Source organism: Saccopteryx bilineata, chromosome X (genome assembly GCF_036850765.1).
Source record: "Saccopteryx bilineata isolate mSacBil1 chromosome X, mSacBil1_pri_phased_curated, whole genome shotgun sequence".
NCBI lineage: Eukaryota > Metazoa > Chordata > Mammalia > Chiroptera > Emballonuridae > Saccopteryx > Saccopteryx bilineata.
In genome coordinates, this window is record NC_089502.1 from 121,052,225 (window position 1) to 121,076,904 (window position 24,680).

The following is a 24,680-nucleotide window of genomic DNA, read 5'->3' on the forward strand; positions in this document are numbered from 1 at the left end:
AGGGAGGGAGGAAAGGAAGGAAGGGAAGGAAGGAAGTACCCCGTGAGGACCCCGGATGAAGAAATGGAGGACATGTTCCCAGGGACCTGGAGGGAGGGGCAAGGTGCTCCGGGAGGACCCCAGATGTAGGGATTGAGGAGTACCTCCGTGAGGACCCCGAGGGAGGGAGGGAGGGAAGGGTGGCGGGAGGCAGGGAGGGAGGACGTGCCCTGTGAGGAACCCGGATGAAGAAAGGGTGAACGTGTTCCCTTGGACCTGAAGGAAGGGACGAGGTGCCCCTTGAGGACCCTGGATAGAGGGAAGGAGGAGGTGTTCTACGAGGACCCCGGATGGAGAAAGGGAGCAGGAACTCCGTGAAGATCTCGGATGGACGGAGGGAGAGAGGAGCTCCGCAAGACTGAAGGAAGGAGGAGAAGTGTGAGGACCCCGCATGGAGGGAGGGAGGAGGTGTTCTGTGAGGCAGCAGGAGGGAGGGAGGAGGTGCTACATGAAGACCCTGGATAGAGGGAGGAAGCAGGAACTCAGTGAGGACCCCGGAGGGAAGGGGGGAGTATGTGTCCCGTGAGAACTCCGGATAGAGGGACGGAAGAGGTGCTCTATGAGGACCATGAATTGAAAAAGGGAGTACGTCTTCCCAGGGACCCAGAAGGAAGGAGGAGGAGCTCTGTGAGGATCCGGAGGGAGGGAGGGAGGAAGGTAGGAAAGGAGAACGTGCCCTATGAGGACCCCGAAGCGAGGGAAGAGAGGCTCCGTGAGGACTCCGGATGGAGAAAAGAAGGAGGTGTTCCCAGGGGCCTAGAGGGAGGGACGAAGTACTCCGTGAGGACCTAGGAGGGAGGGAGTGAGGAGGTGCTCTGTGATGACCCGGAGGAAGGGAGGGAGAGTATGTGTCCCGAGAGGACCCCAGAGAGAGGGAGGAGGAGCTCCGTGAGGACCCCGGAGGGAGAGAGGGAGAGAGGATGAGAGGATGAGCCCTGTGAGGACCCCAAATGGAGAACGGGAGGACGTGTTCCCCAGGACCTGAAGGGAGGGACAAGGTGCTCCATGCGGATCCCAGATGGAGGGACGGAGGAGGTGCTCTGTGGGGACCGAGGATGGAGAAAGGGAGGAGGAGCTCCGTGAAGATCCCGGAGGGAGGGAGTATGTGTCCCAAGAGGGCAGAGGAAAGAGACGGAAGAGTTGTTCTATGAGGATCTCGATGGAGAAAGGGAGGATGTGCTCCCAGGCACCCGGTGGAAGGGACGAGGTGCTCCGTGAGGATCTAGGAGGGAGTCAGGAGGTGCTCTGTTAGGGCCACAGAGGAAGGGATGGAGGGTGGGCCCCGAGAGGACCCGGAGGGAAGGAGGAAGAGCTCCATGAGGACCCTGGAGGGAGGAAGGGAGGGAGGACGTGCCCTGTGAGGACTCCGGATGGAGAAAGGTAGGACCTGTCCCCAGGGACCTGAAGGGAGGGACGAGGTGCTTTATCAGGACCCCACATGGAGAGGCGGACGAGGTGTTCTGTGAGGACCTCCATGGAAAAAAGGAGGAAGAGCTCTGTGAAGATCCTGGATGGACGGAGGGAGTGAGGAGCTCCACAAGACCAGAGAGGAATAAAAAGGAGCTCTGAGAGGACCCAGGAGGGAGGGGCGGATGGACGACGTGTTCTATTAGGACCCCGGAGGGAGGGAGGAGGGGCTGCGAGAGGACCCCAGGTGGAGAAAGGGCGGTGTTCCCAGGGACCCGGAGGAAGGGACGAAGTGCTCCTGAGGACCTAGGAGGCAGTGAGGAGGTGCTCTGTGATGACCCGGAGGAAGGGAGGGCGTATGTGTCCGAGAGGACCCCAGAGAGAGGGAGGAGGAGCTCTGTGAGGACCCCGCATGGAGGGAGGGAAGAAGTGTGTGAGGACCCTGGACAGAAGGAGGAAGAAGGAGTTCCATGAGGACCCCGGATGGAAGGAGGAGGAGCTCTGTGAGAATCCTGGAGGGAGGGAGGACGTGTCCCACGAGGACCCCAGATGGGCGGAACGAGGAGTAGCTCCGTGAAGATCCCTGGATGGATGGAGGGAGTGAGGAGCTCTGCAAGACCCTGAAGGAAGGAGGAGGAGCTGCGTGAGGACCCCGCATGGAGGGAGGAGGAGGTGTTCTGTGAGGCACCAGGAGGGAGGGAGGAGGTGCTCCATGAAGACCCTGGATAGAGGGAGGATGGAGGAGCTCTGTGAGGACCCCAGAGGGAAGGAGGGAGTATGTGTCCTGTGAGGACTCCGAATTGAGGGACGGAAGAGTTGCTCTATGAGGACCATGGATGGAGAAAGGGAGTATGTGTTCCCAGGGACCCAGAAGGAAGGAAGAGGAGCTCCGTGAGGATCGGAGGGAGGGAGGAAAGAAGGTAGGAAAGGACAACGTGCCCTATGAGGACCCCGAAAGGAGGGAGGAGAAGGTCTGTGAGGACTCCGGATGGAGAAAGGAAGGAGGTGTTCCCAGGTACCCAGAGGGAGGGGAGAAGTACTCCGTGAGGACCTAAGAGGGAGTGAGAAGGTGTTAGGACCCCGGAGGGAGGGAGGGAGGTGTTTTGTGAGGCATCAGGAGGGAGGGGGTGATCCATGAAGACCCTGGGTAGAGGGAGGAAGGAGGTGCTCCGTTAGGACCCGGGTTGGAGGGAGGGAGGAGGTGCTCTATGAGTACCCCAATGGGGAAAGGGAGGAGGAGCTCCGTGAAGATCCCAGATGGACGGAAGGGGTGAGGATCTCTGTAAGACCCAGAAGGAGGAGGAGCTCAGTGAGGACCCCAGAGCAAGGAGGGAGGGAGGGATGATGTGCCTTATGAGGACCCTGGATGGAGAAAGGGAGGAGGTGTGCCCAGGAACCTTGGGGGGGGGGGACGAGGTGCCCCGTGAGGATCCGAATGGAGCCAGGGAGGAGGAGCTCCATGAGGACTGGGGATGGAGAAAGGGAGGACGTGTTTCCCGGGACCCGGAAGGAGGGACAGAGGAGGTGGTCTGTGAGGACCCCAGATGGAGAAAGGAAGGTGTTCCCAGGTAACCGGGTGGACAGGGCGACGGAGTAGAGGAGCTCCGTTAGGACCCCCACGGGAAGGAGGAGATGCTCCGTGGGGCACTGGAAAACAATATTAATCTTTCCCTTAAAAACAATGTGGTATATATTTTCCAGAGCTAGCTGGCTTCGTAGTCGAAGGCGAACTACGAAGCCAGCATGACAGCATGACCGAGCGCCGCGTGCCCTTCTCGCTCCTGCGGAGCCCTAGCTGGGACCCTTTCCGTGACTGGTACTCGAACCACAGCCGCCTCTTCGAGCAGACCTTCGGGATGCCGCGGCTGCCCGAGGAATGGTCGCAGTTCTTCGGCCACACCGGCTGGCCGGGCTACGTGCGCCCCTGGTCACGCGCCGTGGAGGTCCCCAGGCGGGAGTCGCGCCCCCTACAGCCGTGCGCTCAGCGGACAACTCAGCAGCGGCGTCTCGGAGATCCGGCAGATGCCGACCGCTGGCGCGTGTCTTCGGATGTCAACCACTTTGCCTCCGAGGAACTGACGGTCAAGACCAAGGACGGCGTGGTAGAGATCACTGGAAGCACGAAGAGAGACAGGATGAGCACGGCTACATTTCCCGGTGCTTCACTCGAAAATACACGAAAATACACGCTTCCCCCTGGTGTGGACCCCACCCTGGTATCCTCCTCCCTGTCCCCTGAGGGCACGCTCACCGTGGAGGCCCCGCTGCCCAAACCAGCCCACCAGTCAGTGGAGATCACCATCCCTGCCACCTTCGAGGCTCGTGCCCAGATTGGGGGCCCAGAAGCTGGGAAATCCGAACAGCCTGCAGCCAAATAAAGGCTTAGCCCTGCTTGGAAGCCCCCATTAGCAAGCACTGACCATCCCCACCTGTCAGCCTTTTGCTCTTTTGATACGTTTATGTTCTCTTTTTCCTCCAAGTTCAAAGCAACTGCATGCCTCAAAAAACAAAAAAAAAAACCAATGTGGTATAGGGGTGGGCTGAGGTAGATCATCTGGGTGTGGTGAAAATGGGTGCATGTGCATAGTAAACATTTTTTACAATTTTGGTCTAGAATTTATAATAGTTGCGTCTTGGGAAGAAATGAATGGAGTGGGACTGGGCAAGGATTAAAATAAACGGGGGTCTTCAGCTTTACCAGATATACCTTAGTTCGTTCAGTTATACATATATAAGTGTGTGTTGACTTGGAGTAGCAAGCCGGGGGCCCTGGCACCCACCGTGGCAGAGTACCCCTTTGACAAGCTCACCCTGGGTAACAGTGAGAAAAGGAAGTGAGCCGTGGGCTGGCTTCCCCATAGACAGAGGGTTGGTAAACTAAAATAGTAGCACTGACATTTTGCAAATCCAAGACCTTTTATTTACGTTATTTACATACTGCTCATAAAAATTAGGGGATCAGGGAACGTGCAGATACTCCAGTACTTTCAGCCTTTTGTCTAGTGAATTTTTACCAATGAAATAAAAGTTGGTTTTGCATCTCATTTGCATAATTGAACAACTTTCTTTGACTTGTTTGCTTTTCTGTTCTTGTTTAATAAAATCAAATGCTTCTTTTTTTTATCGCTTCATATTCATTTTGAAATGTCTCCTAATTTTTATGAGCAGTATTATTTTATTTGTACGGAAACCTCAGGAAGTAAGAAGGGCAGGCGTTATGATCATGTCTTTACCAGTGACCAAAAAAGGAGGCCACGCAGGTAAGAAGTTATGGAATGCAGACATGAACAGAGAGCTGATGCCAATTCCACTTTTCTTTCCTGTTAGCCCACAGGTATATCAACGGGTTAAGCAAGAGTGGGCGGGGAGACTGGGAATGCAGCCAGCTCGCCATCCCCGGAAGGGTGGGAAATCCCCAGCACGCTGAAAGCGAACTCTGATCACTGCAGTCTCCCCTAGTTACAGGTGTGCCTTCCAGACCAGGGTGGGGATGGCCTCTGAACCTCAGCCAGAGAGCTTCTCACGTGAAAGAAGTCTTCCAACTTAGCAAGAGAACGTGTAAGAGGTGGCAGGCCACCTCACAGGCAGTCCACACCTGCACACATGGACCCTCTGTCCAGTCTCTCCCACACAGGCGGCAATGTTATTAATGTAAATAATGTTATTACTGAGTGCCTGTGAGACCTCAGGACCACAGAGCCCCAGAGTCCACCATCCACCCAGATGACCTCACTGTCAGTGACTTTTATTCAAGTACAAGAGGTAAAGGGTGTGGCCGCAAAATACACATGTTCTGCCTGCAAATACAGCTCATCTGGACAGAGAAACCTGTATTTCCCCAGGCACAGGGCACTGTGATCTATACACCGAATCACCACCTGCTGTGCCCTCGTCCCTAGGATCTGAAGCTGCCCAGTCTGGTTCTGTCTTGGGCACTGCCCCCCATCCCACCCCATCGTTTCCTTTGCTGTGATTCAGAGGGATTCCCCAGGACAATGCAGAGAGAAAGGTACTTAGACCTACATCCTCTTCTTTTACCTGGGAAAAGGGGTTTCCTCACCTGCAAGACGCCAAGAGAATCGTGATTCCACTCCAGGGCCTATTACAAGCCGCTACTTGTAGTATCACGTTTTGTAGCTTTCAGAATCCCTGACAGGAAAGTCAAGCTACAGCAGCAGCTCAATTGTTTTCTCCCCTTGTTCTTCTGCGAGACGAAAGTGAATGTTCTAAATCCTCCCCCTGTAGGCTCAGTTTAGGGTCCGCACACAGCCATGTAAATGTGTAGGGCAGTGGTGGGAAGAAGCAAGACGCATTCAGACTAATGAAGTTGGCCCCGTTGCACTTTCCAATGTCTTCACTTTGTCTATCCCTGAGAGTCCCCATTTCTCCACCTTCGCTTGCAATAAACCCCTCCAAAGGGCTGAGCCAACTTCTTGTGGGCGTGCCACCTGCCTGCATACTCACAGCTTCCCCAACTCCTTGATAACCTTTCAGTACAAGGGAGTGAGTTGTGATCTGGTGTCCACACCCTGGAAAATACCCCCTTGAGACACACACCTGGATGACTGTCAGTCATTGGCCATGTTCTATTGCTTGGGGGAGTGATGTCTGAAATAGGGGCTGTTGCTATGGGTACCGGAATCTCAGGCAATGATAATATCAGGACAGAGTGAGGGAAAATGATAGAATTGATAACTTCATCTCAGGCTCCAACACAGATTCAAATTAACTGTGTTGAATAATTTACCTCGGGGGAAAAAATCCTCACTCTATCACAAAAGGAAATTTCTTAATAGATGGTTGTCAGTGACAACTTGTACTGCATTTTCTAGAAAAAGGAAAAGTATTTTTCCCCTCAGAAATGTGTGACAGGCAGTACAAAGCACCCATTAATTTCTCCTGAATCTTCTCTACCCTTGAAATTTGTTCTACATTTCTAGTTTTTAAGTTCTCCTTTACTTTTTTTCATTTCCTAGCAATTCTAGCTTGTTTTTTTTTTTTTCTTCACTAGCTCAAGAGACATAGTTAATCAAGTATTCAGTAGAGGAAGGCATTACCTCTACTCACAAAAGTCATACTATGCTTCAGACTTGAAAATAATGAAAACTTTTCTTACAAATCATTTTTTGCAGTCCTGAGTTCAGCTTCAGGGCAATATTGATGGAGAATTTGTTTCAGGAAAGCTGAAGTGATGGGTGAAATGAGGTAATTAGCAAAGTCTTAGGACATCTAAAAGGGAGAGAAAAGAAATGTATGCCTTCATTCATTAGTCAAGGAGGGTGCAAGAATGAAGTTATAGTTTTTAAAGCAAATATTGACTAATAGCCTGACCTGTGGTGGCACAGTAGACAAAGTGTTGACCTGGAATGCTGAAGTCACCGGTTCGAAACGCTGGGCTTGTCTGGTCAAGGCACATATGCAAGTTGATGCTTCCTGCTCCTTCTCCTTCTCTCTCTCTCTCTCTCCTCCCGCCCTCTAAAATGAGTAAGTAAAATCTAAAAGAAAAAAATACTAACATATTTTTAAGAATCATGTATGAGTTTGGGTTGGGTTTCATTATGAGATAAAAAGACCAGTAAGTCCTGGCCAGATAGCTCAGTTGGTTAAAGCAGTGGCCCCAACCTTTTTTGGGCCACGGACCGGTTTAATGTCAGAAAATATTTTCACGGACCGGCCTTTAAGGTGGGATGGATAAATGTATCACGTAACTGAGACAAGCGTCAAGTCAAGAGTGAGTCTTAGACAGATGTAACAGAGGGAATCTGGTCATTTTTAAAAAATAAAACATTGTTCAGACTTAAATATAAATAAAATGGAAATAATGTAAGTTATTTATTCTTTCTCAGTGGACCGGTACCAAGTCGCCCACGGGCCAGTACCGGTCTGCAGCCCGGGGGTTGCGGACCACAGGGTTAAAGTATTGTCCCGCCGCACCAAGGTTGTGTGTTCAATCCCGGGTCAGGGCACGTACTAATGAGTGCATGGATGGATGGAACGACAAATCCATGTTTCGTCTCTCTCTCTCTCTCTCTCTCTCTCTCTCTCTCCCCTTTCTTTCTCTCTAAAATCAATCAATATATATTTTTTAAAGACCAGAAAAGCAGTGATTTTCTAAAGACATGTTTTCTCTCCCAAGTGTAAAACAAGTTCAGAGGAAAACAGTTCAGGCTCCTCCCATCTCGTTTCACTGACTTCAAGAGGTAAAGTTTTTCACATTTTAACAGCTTTAAAATCAAGATGAATCTTACAATCACTTTCGGCCATAGCTGTCACTGCCTGAGCTTGCACTCAATATACAACAGAGTGGTATCCCTGACTAGAAAAATATCCTAGGCATATTAGAGAGTCTTAAAGAGAGGCTGTGTCACCAACACTCCTGATGGTGCAGAGGACAATATTAATTAATTAATCATTGGACAACACTCCAATGATTCAGAGTACAAAAGTGATTTAGAAGAGTTGAAATGTATTTATTTACTCAATTACTGAGATGGAACTGACATATAACATTGTGTAAGGTTTTGTTTTTTGTTTTTTGGGGTTTTTTTTTTTGTATTTTTCTGAAGCTAGAAACGGGGAGAGACAGTCAGACAGACTCCCACATGCGCCCAACTGGGATCCACCTGGTACGCCCACCAAGGGGCGACGCTCTGCCCACCAGGGGGTGACGCTCTGCCCACCAGGGGGCGATGCTCTGCCCCTCCGGGTGGGAAAGGCTTATTCCAAAAACCAAGCCCCAGGCTACAAGGATCCTGCCTGCCCACAGCCCGCCCCCAACACATTAATATCACCTGGGTGATGGCTTCCATATGGGCAGCGCCATCTTTAACAAAGTGAGCATAATATATTTTATCTGCCCAACAATCCACCCCTATGCTCACTTTACTACTCACAATCTACATCACCGGCATCCCTGTGCAAAGAATTAGGCACATTACACAAATTACAACATGACAAATCATACAGTTTCAACAATTACAAAGGTACACTTCACCAGTCTCTGAGCACTTTGCCAAAAGCACAAAATGTCCTCGGCCTTCTTTCTAGCCATGGGAAAAGCTTCCCAGGGCAGGGGAGTGCTTCCACCCACCCTCATCAGGGTATTTCACATTATTCAAAATCCATACGTCCATCCAACAAAGGAGCCAGTGCCCACTCCTGTCGTAGTCCAGGAAATCAGTCCACGCACATGGGGCCTCAGCCACCCCCCGCATTCCTGCCATCCTGGCAGGTCTTACACTGTCCCAAAGAGAAGCACGTGGCAATGGCAGTCAGCATTTCTATCTCTGCTCCAGAGAGCATGATGGCATCCACTCCTATGTCCCAAAATTGCAGACCTACCAGGGACATAGCAAGTACTCCTTACTGCTGGGCTCTCATATTCTGGAAACTGCAGATTGCAACTCCAGCCCAATTCTCCTCATCCTCCAAAGAGAAACTGGAAACATCAGCTCCTGCTGCCGGCCTTGCAGCCCCGGGCCCAGCCTCAGCCCCGGCCCTGGCCTCCCGCCACTGCTGGCTCTCCACAACGTCCAGGGCAAGCTGCAACTCGCGAACCTGTGATTCCAGCATCTGCTCCATTTCCAGGCGAATCTCGCAAACCTGGTTGGCCTCCTCCTCCAGCGCTTCCTCCAGCTCCAGGGTCAGCTTCTCTTTCTCCCATGTTTGCTCCAGCTCCTTCCACTGCTCGGTTTGCAGGTCCCGGGCAGCCTCTTCCACAGAGCGCTCAGTTTCCTCACACATGGCTGTAAAAGTCAGCCAGCCTACAGCCCCCCGAAAGGACAGCCATGGGGAACCATAACAGCAACCAGTCCTCTACTATGCACATCAATGGTGGCGGCTCCATACCGATCTCTGAATCCTGCCACAGACTACGCCAAATGTGAAGCCAGTATACACGGCCACCATCACAGCCACCTGGCCCATGAAGGTTCACATTAGATTCAGACAGACGGTAATGAAACAATGGAGCCAAGAACTGGTGGGCCATTATCTTTAATCCTAGCTTGCACCCAGCGGGCAAGTAAAAACACACACTGGGCTCCAAAACCCACTCATTCAGTGCTCACAAAGCTACTGACTTATCCGAGTTTCCTAGAATCAAAGGTTTCTAGCTCACCAGACTTATTCACCTCTGTTCCCCATCTCCTTCCTTCTCCCTGCACAAACTCTGCACAAACTGACTTCTCCTTCAGCACTCCACCATCTTAGCTGCTTCTCCTGGCCTCCTCCACGTGGCCTTTCTCTGCTCTTCCTTTCTGCTCTCTATTCTAATGCTGTTCTCAGGAACCAAGAGCACAGGCTCCCGGTCTGCCCCACTTTATAGTGCAGAAATCCAGAACTTTAATCCAATATACAAAATAGGGAAGTCTCTAATACAAAGTTACTTATCTGAGGCATGATGGGATTGTACCACCCCACATCAAAAAGGGTGGGAAAGGCTTAGTCCCAAAACCAAGCACCATTTTATAAGGATCCTGCCTGCCCACAGCCCGCCTCCAATAGACATTAATATCACCTGGGTGACGGGCTTCCATGTGGGCAGCGCCATCTTTAACAAAGTGAGCATAATATATTTTATCTGCCCAACACAGGGCCTGGCATGATCAAACACATTCAAGACCTGTGCCACCTTCACAGATCTCTTAGCTGCTGCAAATGAACCTTGTGCCTGCTCAGTCCAATCCCAACGAACTCCCTTCAGAATCAGGTTGTACAAGGGGCGTAGTAACTGAGCCAAATGGGGTACTAATGCTCGCCAATACCCCAACAAACCTAAGAATTCCTGTAACTGTTTTACCGTAGTAGGCACGGGGTATGCTTGGATCTTATCTATAACTGCGTCAGGGATAACCTTTGTCTTACCCGACCAGACAACTCCCAAGAATTTAACAGATAACCCAGGTCCTTGTAATTTGTTCTCATTAACTGCCCAGCCACATGCTTTCCAATGGAATAGCAGGGTAGGGACTGCTTGCTCCAGTTCTGGAAGAGAACCGCTAGTTAGCATAATATCATCAATATAATGGTACATGCAAACTGTCTCTGGCTGTTTCCATTTAGCCAGGTCAGCAGTCACCAGCCCATGGCACAAGGTGGGGCTATGGAAATAGCCCTAGGGTAATACTGTAAAGGTCCATTGTCTCCCTTCAGAACTGAAGGCAAATTGGTCTTGACTCTCTGCAGCTATATCAATAGAGAAAAAAGCATTGGCCAAGTCTGTCACAAGGTGGTATGTCCCCAACTCATGGCTTAGCCGATCCATCACGTTAGCTATCGAGGGAACAGCAGTGTGCAAAGGGGGAACAACTTGATTAAGTTCTCTGCAATCTACTGTCATTTTCCAGGTTCCGTCTGGTTTGCGCACAACCATCCTGCGTACTATGCCAGGTGTAAGGCCAGGAGCCGCCATTGTGGCCATTCACATGCAGGTTCCCATTGGATTCGGGCAGACGGTAAAGAAATGGCGGAGTTGGAGGATGGTGGCCATTCTGTTTATTGCTGTCTCACCAAGACAGGCAAGCTACAAGAGAAGCCAAGGGGAAAGCAGAAAACCTGCTTTTCCCATAGAGGGCAAGGGATCAGGGAGGCCTCTGCAATGCTGATAGCAGGAACTGAGAGATCCCGAGAGCCGCTGGTCTGCCCCATTTTATAGTGTAGAAAATTGAAGCCTTTAAGCCAATATACAAATAAGTCTCTGACACAAAGTCACTTATCTGAGGCATAAGTGGGATTCCTCATAAGAGTGCACCACCCCCTATCATGCAACATTCAAGGGTGTGGAGAAAAGCTTAGTTTTGAGAAGCCCTTATTATTAGAAGGGAGGGAAAGGCTTAGTCTTAAAACTAAGCCTTAGGCTATAATGACTTTGCTAGCTTACAGCCTGTCTCCCACACCCAAAGCTAGCAAACATCTATTTACAAACTTATTGGACCAACAACATCCATATGTTCATTGCAGCATTGTTTACAATAGCCAGGATATGGAAGCAACCTAAGTGTGCATCAATAGATGAGTGGATAAAGAAGAAGTGGTGCATATATAAAATGGAATATGGCCCTGGCCGGTTGGCTCAGCAGTAGAGTGTCGGCCTGGCGTGCAGGAGTCCTGGGTTTGATTCCCGACCAGGGCACACAGGAGAAGCGCCCATCTGCTTCTCCACCCCTCACCCTCTCCTTCCCCTCTGTCTCTCTCTTCCCCTCCCACAGCCGAGGCTCCATTGGAGCAAAGTTGGCCCGGGTGCTGAGGATGGCTCTATGGCCTCTGCCTCAGGTGCTAGAATTGCTCTGGATGTGACAGAGCGACGCCCCGGATGGGCAGAGCATCGTCCCCTGGTGGGCATGCTGGGTGGATCCCGGTCGGGCGCATGCGGGAGTCTGACTGCCTCCCCTTTTCCAGCTTTGGAAAAATGAAAAAAAAATAATAATAATTTAAAAAAATGGAATATGACTCAGCCATAAGAAAGAAAGAAATCTTGCCATTTGCAAACAAGTGGATGGGCCTGAAGGGTATTGTGCTGGATGAAATAAGCCAGAGTAAGACAAATGCCACATGATTTCATTTATATGTGGAATCTAAAAAACAAAATAAATGAACAAGCAGAACAGAAAGAGACTCAGAATAGTTTTACAGTTGCCAGATGGAGGGGCTCCAGGGGGCGGGTGGATTAGGCGAAGGATTAAGAAGTACAAATTGGTTGTTACTGAATAGTCACGGGGATGGAAAGTACAGAATTGTGAATGTAGTCAATAATGTTGTAATAACTATGTTTAGTACCAGGTGGGGACTGGATTTAGCATGGTGGTCACTTAGTAAATTACATAATATCTAATCGCTGGGTTGTACCCCTGAAAATACAATATTGTATGCCAACTGTAATTGAAAAAAATTTAATTTATGTAAAGTCTAAAAAATTGACATGCTGCCCTGGCCGGTTGGCTCAGCGGTAGAGCGTCGGCCTAGCGTGCGGAGGACCCGGGTTCGATTCCTGGCCAGGGCACACAGGAGAAGCGCCCATTTGCTTCTCCAACCCTCCGCCGCGCTTTCCTCTCTGTCTCTCTCTTCCCCTCCCACAGCCAAGGCTCCATTGGAGCAAAGATGGCCCAGGCGCTGGGGATGGCTCTGTGGCCTCTGCCCCAGGCGCTAGAGTGGCTCTGGTCGCAACATGGCGACGCCCAGGATGGGCAGAGCATCGCCCCCTGGTGGGCAGAGCGTCGCCCCTGGTGGGCGTGCCGGGTGGATCCCGGTCGGGCACATGCGGGAGTCTGTCTGACTGTCTCTCCCTGTTTCCAGCTTCAGAAAAATGAAAAAAAAAATTGACATGCTTGATTTGATAAAATACAGGGTGGGGCAAAAGTAGATTTGTAGTTGTTTGTACAGAAAATACAATAATAATAATACAAAAATAAACTCTTTCATGTACTCACAACTGTGAACCTACTTTTGCCCCACCCTGTATATATTTCTTTTTCCTTCTGTTGCGTAGGGCTTCCAGGCTTAAGGCTATCTCATGTTCCAGTATGACTTAGAGCTACAACATCAGCCTGACCAGGTGGTGGCACAGTGGATAGAGCATCGACCTGGGATGCTGAGGACCCAGGTTTGAAAACCTGAGATAGCGGTCTTGAGCGTAGGCTCATCTGGCTTGTGTGCAGGGCCACCAGCTTGAGCGTGGGATCTTTGACATAACCCTATGGTCACTAGCTTAAACCCACAGGTCACTGGCTTGAAGCTCAAGGTCATTGGGTTAAGCCCAAGGTCTTTGACTTGAGTAAGGGGTCATTGGTTCTGCTGGAGCTCCCTGGTCAAGGCACATATGAGAAAGAAATCATGAACAAATAAGGTGCCACCGCAACTATGACTTGATGCTTCTCATGTCTCTCCCTTACTATCTATCTGTCCCTCTGTCTCTCTCTCATGCTAAATAATAATAATAATAATGATAATAATAATAATAATAATTTGAAAAAGAACTATAACATCAGTACACCAGGAAGAAGAAAGAAAAGAAATTGTTCCAGGTTTGGCTATTGGGAACTTTTTCAGTTGACTCTTGTGACCCTTTGACATACTCTACATCTGTGTGTGTGTGTGTGTGTGTGTGTGTGTGTGTGTGTGTGTGTGTGTGTGTTTACCACTTCCTAACCTTCCGGCACTACTAGATGCACTAAACTCACAATGTATTTTCTTTGCCTCAGCCCTAGAATCAGCCACTTCTCCAAAGAGCCCTAGTTCCTGTTATTGGATAAATGATAGAAACTAAGGTCCTGGCAAACTAGCATGTTTTTAACTGGAAGAGTGCTCATAAAATTCTCTATTTCTGGCTTATCTTAGAAATATTGACTGGCCACACTGGGCCCTGTTCCCACGGGGACCTTCCCATGGAGTCCCCTTAAAGCAATTACCTTCTCCGCTTCACCACAGTACATGCCATTTAAGAAATGTAGCTCAGGTCCCCAAATGTGCCTCTTCAGTGATTTAAATCACCTGCTGGGCCCTGTAGGTGTTCACTTTGGTGTTGTACTTATTTTCTGTCTCAGGCACCCTGGAGACTGAAGGATTCGATAACTTGGGATGTATCCTCTGCCCCAGAAAAACGATGGCTCCTATCCCTTGGCTTCGTGTGCCCCTGGATCTGTGTGCCCGGATGCTGTTTGGGAGGTAAAAGTTGGGTCCTTAGGCTCTCTGTTTCCTTGTGCTTAGAAGTCGAAAGAGCTCAACTTATAGCTCAATCTACAGTGTCTCTGTCAGTTTCTCTTCCCCTTGTTGGCCAAAGCATTCAGCCTCTTTTACCTTGTGTTTTCATCCCATGTCATGGTGGGAAATTACCTTGACACTTTTGTAGAGTTCAAATGACCAGGCAGGATATACAAGAAGTACTGACCAAAAGGCTCAGGTCAAATGAAGATGCTTGAATCACACTTTTTATGGAATGATTTAGAACAGTGAGACTCAAGGAACAGAGAGAGAAGGAGGGAGAAAATGCACCATCAGGATGGAAGGACCATGCAGTCTGAATCCTGTGTCATGCAATGTTCACATGTCCATGTTCTTCCTCTGCAGCTTTAGCCTTTGCCAGTTTGGACAGTTATGAGGACAAGTGATGACGATGACTAGAACCAACAGACACCTGCTCCATCAGAAAGACCCAGGGACAATACTCCTAGTATACAGAGCATAGGGCAGGTTGGACCAAACTTGATGTCAGCGATGAGCAACTGATCTAAGGTTGTCACGAATACTCGGTGTCTACTTGTTCCTCCCATTCTTTCCGATTCAGAACACATATATTCTGCCTACTTTATCCATGTCTAATATGTCTTGCGCGAATTATCTATACTTCTTTTTGTCTCTCCTTGTTTTTCTTCTCTATTGCGCAATATTCTTAAATAAACAGCACACAATTCCCCATCTTTTCATTTGTTCTTCAGAGATGAATTGGTCCAGAGAGGTGTCATGAATCTTTTGCAATGTTCTGGCTCTGTTCACTGAATCCTTTGTGGTCCACCATGATAATCACCTAGAAACCCTCTCAAGAGCCTTTTATTCAAGGACCTTGATTCCTTAGCCCCTAGTGCCCTGAGGAAATCATGCTTTTTGGTGATCTGGAAAGGAGAGAGATATAGTCTTCCTAACAAGGGGCATTCCTAACTAGTTTCCCTACTCTGCATTGGGTCTGATACCTGTAATGGACTAGGTCCACAAGGCTCTCGAAGGCAAAAGGTGCGGATAGGAGGTCAATGTCATAAGCTAACAGTAAATGGAAAGTGAAGATATGGATACATGGGGTGTAGACATGGATTTAGAGAGTTTCAAGATGCATTTAGGCCTGGCCTGTGGTGGCACAGCAAATAAACTGTTGACATGGAACGCTGAGGTCGCCAGTTCAAAACCCTAGGCTTCTCAGGTCAAAGCACATATGAGAAAAGACTATTATGAGTTGATGCTTCCCATTCCTCCCCCACCGCTTCTCTCTCTTTCTTTCTAAAAATTAATTATAAAAAACAAAAGCCTTTGGAAGTTCATTAAATAGCTATTTATAAAAACAAAAAAAGGAGGCAGCATGGGACTGGTTAAATGTAGTCCTGAAAATGCATTATTAAGCAGCTATTAAAATTAAATTTTCTTCCTAGATTTATTATGGTTATTATAGCATAAGGAATACAAATGTTGAATCACTATGTTGTACACCTGAAACTAATATAATATTGTATGTCAACTTTATTTTAATAAAAATAATAAAATTAAGTTTTCTCAGACAAGTTCAGTCTTACTCATTAGGACAATAGGTCAAGAAGTGGTTCAAGGCCAATAAATCCCGGGACCAATGAAAAGCAAAAACCCTGTCCCAATTCTCAGAAAGGGGAATAACCAGGTGTCCCTCTGGTGAAGACACGCTGTGGGCTTCACGACCAGGCGTTGGAACTACCTTCTCTCACAATCCGTTCTGGGAGAATCTTTTCTTCACAAACAGAATTTCCTCTGATCAGAGAAAACCACCACTACTTATCTGGAGGCTCCCAAGAGGGACTGATTGGGAGGAAAACCTACTGGAGAAGGTGAAAAGAAAGACTGGAGGCCCGAAGTATTTGGGATCTGCCTCCACAGGCGGGTGAAGGTCGGTTGAGGCCCTGGGTGCAGAAGATATTGAGCCCTCAAAAAAGAGAGAAACGGGGAAAAGAAAAATACATGGTAAGCATATTTTTAAATAAATAAAAAAATTATGTTCTATTCATGTTAAAATTGCATATACAAAACCAAATTTGGTACCATTAGAAAAAGGTGTCAAGTTGGGGTTTGCGGGGCCCTTCAGAAGTCGGGGCCCAGGGCGCGCACCCGGTGCGCCCGCATTCAATCCCCTCTGTCTGCCCCCAGTCTAGAGAGTCCTTTGACAAGCCTCCTTGTTTAGGGTTAATCCGCACGCAGCAGTCCTTCGGTGCAGAAGAGTTGCTTGCATGGAGAGCTAACTCACTGGTGTCAGGGCTGGGCAGGAATCCTCCTGACACCGTTAGCAACAGACCCAAAGGCCTTGTTGGATGAGGGCTCCAAAGGCTTTGTAGTAACTGGATTCCAGGGAGCCTCTGATATTTACAGGGACACCCACACTAGCATTGCACTGTTATCTGTCAGCCTACATCTTACGGAAAATAAAGATGTTACAAGAAGGGGGTTTGTGGAAGGGGTGGGGCTTTCCCCTGAGCAAATCAGAAAACCCCATTTTATCTCCCTGATTTGTTTATGGTAACAAAGTAGAGTGACCTTCAGGGGAAGCAGTTTGGAAGAAAAGGAAAATGCCCAAGTCTTCTGAGATGTTAGGGAGAGAAATGGAGACCTGAAGGTGGCATTGGAGATGGAGAACCCAATCATAACCATAACTGTTATGCCAACTTATACATGTATTAAGGTTAGCAGAAATGCATGCTCTGTCTAGGAGGATTTCACTTATAAAATATGATAGGTCCACATTGAACAAAGCAACTTGAATACAAAAAATAAATGGCTTTTTTTTTTTCCTTTTCATTTTTCCGAAGCTGGAAACGGGGAGGCAGACTCCCGCATGCGCCCGACCGAGATCCACCCGGCGTGCCCACCAGGGGGCGATGCTCTGCCCATCTGGGGCGTCACTCTGTTGCATCCAGAGCCATCCTAGCGCCTGCGGCAGAGGCCAAGGAGCCATCCCCAGCGCCCGGGCCATCTTTGCTCCAATGGAGCCTCGGCTGCGGAAGGGGAAGAGAGAGACAGAGAGGAAGGAGAGGGGGAGGGGTGGAGAAGCAGATGGGCGCCTCTCCTGTGTGCCCTGGCCGGGAATCGAACCCCGGACTCCCGCACGCCAGGCTGACGCTCTACCGCTGAGCCAACAGGCCAGGGCCATAAATGGCTTTCTTTCTCTTCCATTCTTCCAGTATGTGGATGTATATAGGGGGGAAAAGGGTGAAGAAGTGAAGGAAAGAGTATCTTATTGATCAAAAACCCATGATCTGGATTACCTGCTGACCATCTGAGAGATGGTTAGCTTTCAGCTGAACTTTTGTGTGTGTGTGTCTGTGTGTGTGTGTGTGTGTGTGTGTGTGTGTGAGAGAGAGAGAGAGAGAGAGACAGAGACAGAGACAGAGAGAGAGCAAGAGAGAGAGGGACAGACAGGAAGAGAAGCATCAATTCTTCGTTGCGGCACCTTAGTTGTTCATTGATTGCTTTCTCTTATGTGCCTGGACCTGGGGGCTATAGCAGAATGAATGACCCCTTGCTCAAGCCAGTGACCTTGCGCTCAAGCTAGCAACCTTGGGCTTTAAGCCAGCGACCTTTGGGCTCAAGCCAGTGACCATAGGATCATCTCTATAATTCCACACTCAAGCTGGTGACCCCGCGTTCAAGCTGGTGACCTTGGGGTTTTGAACCTGGGTCCTCTGCGTCCGTCCCAGACCAATGCCCTATCTACTGCACCACTGCCTGGTCAGGCTCAGCTGAACCTTAAGAGAGGGGGAAGAGCTGGCTTGACAGCTGTGGAAGGGAAAACAACATGAAATAGACTTCCAGATCAGGGCCCTTGGAAACCAAGGGCAAGGGCAACAGAGAGAGTTCATCTGGATTGTAACTCAAGGTGAGATGATAAAAGGTGAAGTTCGGAGGATAGCTTAAGGCCAAGCATGGAGTTTTTATGTTTAAGTAAAAGGCCTTTGGAGGAAACAGTAGCTTTGGATCTAGACTTCAGGAGTGGGTCAGTAAATCCCTTTTAGGAGATATCCTGGGATGATGAGGGTGCCCAGTGCCAGGTACCTGGAATGAATATTAAAATGGAAACTAATGATCTTGTGTTTGAAGAGACAGAGAGAGCATTCTCTCTAATCAGGCGAGCAGCTTCAAAAAGTTCTGTATAAGGTCTTGCTGTTCTTTTTCTTTCTATACCAGAGTTGGACTATTGTGGCACACGGCTGCTTCAGAGGAGTGTGAGTCCAGATGTCGGAATGTCAGAAGTGCTAGACAAACATCAAAGCCCCCGGCGGTGCCTGCCCAAGTGTTTTAGAGCAACATCAAAGAGACGCAGGGTCGCACCCTTCCTCTCAGAGAAAGAACATCAAACTCGGCTCTGGGACTCTTTGCCTCTCTTTAGAAACCTCCGCTGTTTTTGTCAGACATTTGGAAGAAGAAAGTTCATCCGCAACCCCTGAAGTTTAAAAGATGTCAGTGTACCTTCCCCAGCCAGTCATTCCCAGGTGATGCATATATGTGTCAAGACAGAATCAAGGATCAATGCTGAGGTTACATGGTGTGGCATTTACTCATTTGACTCTTCAATTAACAAAACATGACCACCCTCCCCGGACCTCCACATCTCCACAGGAAGATGTGAACAGGGGTCCCCTGGAAACTTCCCAACCTCCCAAAGTGACAACCTCACTATCACTGTCTACCGAATTGTGGTAGGTCTAATCTCAAATTGCCTTTTATCTCTGCTTATGTTTGTCACCACAAGAACCACTCTCCTACCGGTTTCCTGGGACACACCTCACCCTTCACACTCTAATCCTCATAAGGCTGTGGTATGAACTTCCCTCTTTCTGTCCCCTTCTTTTGCTCTTCCTCAACTTTTGAATTCCTTCCTCTGTGCTGTTTGGAATTCATGGACCATTATCAGCACCATCTCTTAGGCCAGGGGTCCCCAAACTACGGCCCGCGGGCCGCATGCGGCCCCCTGAGGCCATTTATCCGGCCCCCGCCGCACTTCCGGAAGGGGCACCTCTTTCATTGGTGGTCAGTGTACTGTATGTGGCGGTGCCGCAAAGCACGGTATCGCTCACGTACAGTACTATTTCCGGTGACGCGGGACAGACGCGTTACGGCTCCAGAAGCTGCCATGTCGCTTGTTACGGCTAGCAGTGACAAATATGGAACCAGACACTGACCATCTCATTAGCCAAAAGCAGGCCTAAAGTTCCCATTGAAATACTGGTCAGTTTGTTGATTTAAATTTACTTGGTCTTTATTTTAAATATTGTATTTTTTCCCGTTTTGTTTTTTTACTTTAAAATAAGATATGTGCAGTGTGCATAAGGATTTTTCATAGTTTTTTTTATAGTCCGGCCCTCCAACGGTCTGAGGGACAGTGAACTGGCCCCCTGTGTAAAAAGTTTGGGGACCCCTGTCTTAGGCTCTCAACCTCTTGCCTGAACATACCCTTTACCTTCTTGCTCTAAGTGCCATCCGCATTTCCCCTAAGGGCACTATTTTCCCTGTAGTGCTCTCAAGTCACAGTCACCCCCCCCCCCACACACACACACAGTCCCACTGGGCCTGAAATTAAGGCAGGGTCCTTCTTCCCTGTTGACACTCGCAGGTCATTCTTCCTCCAGTCCCTCATCCCTTAAATCCCTCAGTTTAAATTGAATGCCACCATGCTAGGCTCCCCCCTCCTCCATCCCTTCTTGCTATAGCTGTCTAGGGATCCCCACCCCGTATTTCTTGGTTATCTTAGCTCCTGGCTGATGGCCACCTTCTCCATTATTAGCCCTGTTCCAATTCCTGGTGATTTCAATATCCACATAGGTGGTCCTTCCACGACCTGGCCTTTTCCTTTTCCAGTTTTCCTCCCATGATCTTGTCCTCTACTCTATTCTTGTTGCTATACTCACACTATAGACCTGGTCATCTCTGATAAACATTCTTTTTCCATCATCTGTAATTCACATACCAGACGCTCTGACCACAACTTCCTCTTTTTCTAGTTCATTGTCTCTGGTATCTTGGTACCAAAAAAATCTAATTCCTCTGGCCCTGGCCGGTTGGCTCAGCAGTAGAGCGTCAGCCTGGCGTGCAGGGGACCCGGGTTCGATTCCCGGCCAGGGCACATAGGAGAAGCGCCCATTTGCTTCTCCACCCCCGCTCCCTCCTTCCTCTCTGTCTCTCTCTTCCCCTCCCGCAGTTGAGGCTCCACTGGAGCAAAGATGGCCCGGGCGCTGGGGATGGCTCCTTGGCCTCTGCCCCAGGCGCTAGAGTGGCTCTGGTCGCGGCAGAGCGATCCCCCGGAGGGGCAGAGCATCGCCCCCTGGTGGGCAGAGCGTCGCCCCTGGTGGGCGTGCCAGGTGGATCCCAGTTGGTCGCATGCAGGAGTCTGCCTGACTGTCTCTCCCCGTTTCCAGCTTCAGAAAAATACAAAAAAAAAAAAAAAAAAAAAATCTAATTCCTCTGGGAAATCCAATCAGTTGGTCCAACAACATTTTCACTGCCTCTCCACTCTTTGATCTCCTCTATTTTCTCAGGTTGAATCCCATTATGATGATCGGCATTTTCGTATACACACTTCCATTTAACCCGACCCTCTTGCCTCGTTACACTTGCTTGGAAAACAAACAAACGAACCTAGCGATTTCTCCCCTGGAGTGTCTGCCTGAACAAATTCAACTGAATGTGGCTACAGAAGATTCCAACCATACTGACTAAATGCATTTAAACTTAACATGTGTAACTTTTAAGTGGGCCCTCAGTACCACTACCAAGCATACAATCTTTCCCTATTCTGCCTTCTCTCCTACTCTTCCTGTCCACCATTCGTACATTCTCCTCTGTATCTGTTAGCCTTTGCTACATAGCAATCCATCCCAATACATATTTGGCTTAAATCAGTAATATTTTATTTGCTCATGATCTTGTGGGTCAGCAATTTGGGTCAGGATCAGTTGGGCAGTTCTTTTACTTGACTCACTTGGTGTCACTCATGTAGCTGTGGTCAACTGGTGGCGCAAATGGAGCTGGTTAGTCTAAAATGGCAATTGAAGAAAGGGCACGACTTAGAAACGGTAGCATGAGGGGTAGGGGAATTCTAGGCAACAACCAGAATGCGAGGTGTTTTCAGGAACAAGTTGTAAAGCAATTTGGCCGGGACAGCAGAGCCAAATGGTGCAATAAATACAGTGGGAATATGGTAAATGCATACAAAGTGTCATATTTTGAATGATCATAAAACATGATCAAGCCCCAGGTCCACCAGATGTCCAAAAGAATACATGAAACCAGGCTAGTTTGACAATACGATGAGCTTTTCTTATGCATTTTGGCTCTTGCATTTATTCCTCTTACTGAATTACATATTCCCTTCTTTTTTTGTTCTAAATTCTATAAAGGTTTAAGAACTTAAAAGTGCTGTGCTAATAGATGTTTCTCATTTTAACAGTTTCATCAAGAGCAGATTTCTGGCTTGTTGGACTGGTGCTCTGCTATCATGTTTCTATCACAGCACTTCCTCCGTGGTTATTTATACCTCATCTATAGCATCCAGATGCTAAAACAAAAGAGATTTGGAAACTTAGGGGAGAAGTTTAGAGGGAGAGCTCTCTATATATCGTGAAACAGATAAGGTCACTGCTAAGTCAAACTATCTTAGAAAAGAGTTAAGTGATAACAGCCAAATTAGGACTCTGGTCAACCGCAGCTCATGATGGGCTCTGTTGATGGGTGCCCTTGGCTAGGGATGTCCTGAGAAATGCTTCTGCTTCTGTTCCATAAGCCAAAAACTGTATCCATTAAAGGCTGAGCAGGAAGAAGGAATAAAGGTATATACGTAGCCTCGTGATCAGTCCACATTTAAAAAATATTATTGATTGATTGATTTTAGCAAGAGAGGAAGTGGGGGACAGAGAGAAAGGGGTGGGGGGAACGTTGAGCTGTTCCTGTATATGCCTCGACTGGAGATTGAACTGACAACCCCAGCCAGGAAGATCAGTCTACTATTTGATCTCTTACTCTCAGTCATGACCTCCTATCATACTCCCTCATGTGTGTGTGGTTATTCCAGTATACTTTTAGACACACAAAATCAAGTGTCCTTGATTACTGAGGCCCATATAATGTTAGAAAGATGTACTCAGGTGTGTAAACCAATGAATAATTCTGTAAAAGCCATATGGAGCAATTTAAGATTGCATACTATTTATTCATTCATTCAATAGTTATGAGGAGTTCATTTTGGTCAAGTACTGTGCTAGAGGCCAGGTGTTCTACCCTTAAGATGTTCATACTTTAGTTGGAGAGACCAACACTTGAATTATTATGTGACTGCTGTGATAGAATTAAGTACACACAGAGAAATGAAATGTTAACTTGACTTGGGAGTGGTGGGTGTTCTGGACGCTTCCTTGGGTGTGTGTGATAATACCTAAAAGAAGTTTTGAAGACTGAATGAGGTGGGGGGTAAGATATCCTACTCCTAACTACCTTCTGCACATATATACTACTCACAAAAATTAAGGGATATTTATTTTTTTCATTTTTTCTGAAGCTAGAAACGGGAAGAGACAGACAGACTCCTGCATGCACCCGACCAGGATCCACCTGGCACGCCCACCAGGGGGCGATGCTCTGCCCACCAGGGGGCGATGCTCTGCCCCTCTGGGGCCTCGCTCTGCTGCGACCAGAGCCACTCCAGCACCTGGGGCAGAGGCCAAGGAGCCATCCCCAGCGCCCGGGTCATCTTTGCTCCAATGGAACCTCGGCTGCAGGAGGGGAAGAGAGACAGAGAGGAAGGAGAGAGGGAAGGATATTTCAAAATGAACATGAAGCAATAAAAAATCCCCATTCTTGCAGAAAATACCTGCATTTGAATGATAGGAGAATAAAGAGAGAAGGCCTCACGGATGGTGTGGAACAGGGGTCCCCAAACTACAGCCCGCAGGCCACATGCGGGCCCCTGAGGCCATCTATCCGGCCCCTGCCGTACTTCAGAAGGGGCACCTCTTTCATTGGTGGTCAGTGAGAGGAGCCTAGTTCCTATTGAAATACTGGTCAGTTTGTTGATTTAAATTTACTTGGTCTTTATTTTAAATATTGTATTTGTTCCCGTTTTTTTTTTGTTGTTGTTGTTGTTTTTTACTTTAAAATAAGATATGTGCAGTGTGCATAGGGATTTATTCATAGTTGTTTTTTTTTATAGTCCGGCCCTCCAACGGTCTGAGGGACAGTGAACTGGCCCCCTGTGTAAAAAGTTTGGGGACCCCTGGTGTGGAAGGTGGGCGTGGAGTGGAGGAAAGGCAGGGATCTGAAGAGACAGAGGGGGGAGAAAAGGCAGTACAGGGAGGGAACACGGCACCAACAAATTTAGAACACTGGCAAAGCAAGAGCAGGGGTTCGCGATGTAGAGACGAGGAGAATACACAACCAAGAGGGCGGCACTGGATTTCCTAATGAATGTATTCTCTGCATGGACGCTGGGAAGTTCAGACTAAAGAATCATGAGTAAGAAGCCCTGGTAGGTGTGTGATCAGAGGAGGAACATGATAAGATTTAGATTTCAGGACTAGGATCTGGACACAGCATCCAGGAGAAGACCATACACAAGTGGAGGCCAGGAGAGCTGGTCAAGAGGTGATGGGGTCTTCCAGCACCTCCAGCTGCTTGTGAGGGGAGAACTGCCGGGGGTTCTGCCGGCACAACTCTGCCCTGTCAGGAACACGGCAGCTTGGGGGACTGGGACGGAAAGACGTCACCCTGCACGCTTTTTCAAAGGGGACTCATCCATAGCCCTCTTGAAGAAGCAGGAAGCGTTCCATGTGTATTTTTTCTCTTAGAGACATACAGAAGCAAATAAATATAAAGCTTGCGGTAATGACTATTTTTACCCAATTACACATGCATTACTAAGTGTCACAAATCCCATGAGCTGGAAGGTGTGATTTTTCTGAGTCGGCTGCTGTGTCAAAATGAGAGAAATTGCTCAGCGTTGATAACACTGCTGGATGTTGCTAATGTAATTACAGTTTTTCTGACTGGTCTCAAAAATTAAGGTTCTTCTATATTCTATTTCCCTTTCCCTTTGGGGAAGATAGTAATAATGTACAAACTTGCTTGGTTTGACTTTACACCTAGTTTTTGGGACAATTTTATTGTGTCTTAAACCAAATGGACGGATTTTTTTTAACTTGTCTTTGAAAATGTCATTTACACAAAGAGGTTGAATGGACTTAATTAGTTTAGTCTCCCAAAGTGATGCTTCTAAGTGGGCCATGATAATTTAGTAAATATATTATGTGAAGAGAGATGGTATGAATAACTGAAAAAATTCTTCACAGCGTGTAGGGAACAAAAATACATAAAAGGAAGTTGGCTAACAAATGGGACTGAGATGTCAGAAGAAAGATGGACATAAGGAGTTCATATTAGTGTTCCCATTAAAATCCAATGTAATTTTAGAGAATTTCTATGGATCATTAGGGCTTCACTGCTGCTGTTGTGGTTGTTATTTAATATAT

General features: G+C 48.1%; 1 pseudogene; it reads left to right on the forward strand.

The window, feature by feature from the left end:
- The first annotated feature begins 3,197 nt into the window (after positions 1-3,197).
- On the forward strand, positions 3,198-3,898 carry LOC136317081 (heat shock protein beta-1 pseudogene; annotated as a pseudogene).
- Positions 3,899-24,680: the final 20,782 nt, after the last annotated feature.